The sequence below is a fragment of the Triticum dicoccoides genome, unplaced genomic scaffold (assembly GCF_002162155.2).
Source record: "Triticum dicoccoides isolate Atlit2015 ecotype Zavitan unplaced genomic scaffold, WEW_v2.0 scaffold186104, whole genome shotgun sequence".
Lineage (NCBI taxonomy): Eukaryota > Viridiplantae > Streptophyta > Magnoliopsida > Poales > Poaceae > Triticum > Triticum dicoccoides.
In genome coordinates this window covers 1-2,471 of record NW_021228186.1, presented here as the reverse complement: position 1 = coordinate 2,471, position 2,471 = coordinate 1, and the positions used below count along the sequence as shown (strand labels likewise).

Here is a 2,471-nt window from a genome sequence, read left to right as displayed (position 1 = left end):
GGTGCCGGAGGCGTGGCTACCACCGGAGCTGGGCTGGATGAAGGCCAACGTGGATGGGGCGACTTCCAAAACTTCTGGCCATGGGGGCGGGGGTGTGGTTCTCCGCGATCATGGGGGAGCGTTCCGGGGGGCGATGGCCCACTTCTTCCCTTATACCTCAAAGCCTGAGCTTGTGGAGTTGAAGGCGTGCAGACAAGCGCTTCTGTTTGGGCGTGAGCTGGGGGTGCAGCAGCTGCAAGTTGAGATGGATTGCAAAGAAGCGGTGAGCATGATCAATGGCAACAGCAAGAACCTATCGGTGGCTGCTCCGATCGTTGAAGACATCAAGCGATTGATGCATGAATGGAATGGCTGCAAGGTCACTTGGAGACGGCGGACAGTGAACAAAGCCGCTCACATTCTGGCTAAGCTAGCAGTAGGGGACGAGGTGTGTGTTGAATGGCGGATGTCGCCGCTTGACTGCATTCTTAGTGTGTTAGCGGATGAAATTCCTAACTTTGCTTAAATAAATTTGGTGTTTCCCTAAAAAAAAAGAGACCAGAGACGGCGGTGGGCTCCACGTGGGGCAGTATCGAGAGGGCCCACCTCCGCGGCCGATGCTTATTTTTTGAGAGAGAAAAGAAAAGGAAGGCCCTGTTGTGAGAGACTGCGTACACGAGCGGTTCTCTCTCCTCCGTCTCTTTCCACTTTCCGAGATCTATCCATCTCCAAGCCATGGCCGGCGGCTCCCCGCCGAATCTCTCCCTGATCGGTAAGGTTCCTCCTGTCCTCTCCCCCATCCCCGTCTTTCCTTGCACCCATCTTCTCGTGCGTTGTATCTATCGATCAAAACCTGATGGATCCCATCCTTGCCCGCCTGCAGATCCAGGTTCATGCCCATGCCTAATTCCGTTCGCCGCTTCGGAAAGCTTCCACCTTTCGCCGTGATCCGGTGAGCACGGTCTTCGGAAACAGGATGGGCGTACATGCGATCGATCTGGATGCTGTTCCCTGATTGTCACCGATCTGGGCGCTGTGTTCCCCCATATGCCCTGGCTCTCTGGCCGTTGTTTCTCATCCGATCTGAATCTTGGACGACGCCATCTTTTGCTGATAGATGAACGCAAGGTATCCTCCTCCTCCTCTAGATTTTCTGCCGTACCCTCCCAACCCCAGCACACAAAGTTCATCTAACCTGTTCTATCGCTATCTGCTTTTTTGCAGGGGGAAAGGTTCGATCTTTATGCAGCTCAACTGTCTTTTATGTAGTTTATGGCTCAGTCGGTCCCAGATCAGGTATCCTTCAGCATTTGTAGGTCGTTTCGCTTGGTCCAGTTTTGTACGTCTCTCATGGATCAGCCCATGTACAGACTCATGCCATGATTTTGTCAGATTGTTTTTTATCGATCTAGTTTATCTTCACTGCATACTCGCGTGAGAGAGTTCCAAACACTCAAATGAAATAAATTAGCCACGCAAGGAGCACATCCACAAGTCTGGGAGAATATAATCTTTTCAAAGTGATAGCATTCAGATTCAGTAGTAACCATATTGAATACGCGTTTCTTGTGTCACTCAACCAAACAAAAAGCGTGACGTCCAAAGTTCAGACCTAATGACATCAGTTAAACCTGCCACAGCAGCTTCATCACATGACAGTGAATGAAGTAATAAGTGAGAAATGGACTATGGTTTACTCCCTCCGTGTAGCGTCAAAAACGCTCTTATATTATTGGACGGAGGGAGTATCACATAATAAACATGGATCATCAGAAACAACCTCCCTTCTACAGAGGCTACTTTCCAAGCTTACGACGGAATAACTCTAGGGGGGTACTTACATCTTACATGTAGGCATGTAGCTTCCAGAGAGTGGGAACAAACACTAGGTAATCCAACTATAGTTAACAGCAGGATCAAGGTTTTTGAGTCGATGAGTCGACGAGTCGCTCAGGGGCGGCGACTCTAGACTAGTCGTGGCTCATGGTCGACGAGTTGACATGCGACGAGTCGACGTGAGTTATGCAGTAGGCAGTAGGTACAATAAAATTACCATACAGAAGCACTATCCTGTATCATCTCTTTTCCTTTTGCTCTGATCTGCTCTAGACCTCTAGTGCTTCTGCTTGGTAGCTCAGGGGAGGCGCAGACCAGCAGCAGCAGCAACCATGGAAGGAGGGGAGGAGCAGACCACCAGCAGCAGCAACCAGAGGAGGGACGGAGCAGATATGCAGCAGCAACCAGGGGAGGAGGGGAGGAGCAGCAAGCCAGCAACCATGGGCGGCGGCGGTTGCCAAGGAAAGGGTTGGGTCAGGGGGGAGGGGGAACTGCTTCGATCTAGGTTTCCAGCAAGCAAGATTAGAGAAAAAAATTGAGTCGTTCGACCCAGAAAACATGACGAGTCGTGACTAGTCGTGACTAGTCGCTCGAGTCGCTCGACTCATACCATGAGTCGAATCGCTAGGCTGAGTCGACCCTGCCAGTGTGACTCA

The 2,471-nt window shown here is 51.0% G+C and overlaps 1 long non-coding RNA gene across 1 annotated transcript; it reads left to right on the top strand.

Annotated features, from left to right (window-relative positions):
• Positions 1-631: 631 nt before the first annotated feature.
• LOC119344790 lies at positions 632-1,390 on the top strand. Its single transcript, XR_005166811.1, has 3 exons — positions 632-751; positions 863-1,107; positions 1,204-1,390. It is a non-coding gene; the product is annotated as an uncharacterized LOC119344790 (long non-coding RNA).
• Positions 1,391-2,471: the final 1,081 nt, after the last annotated feature.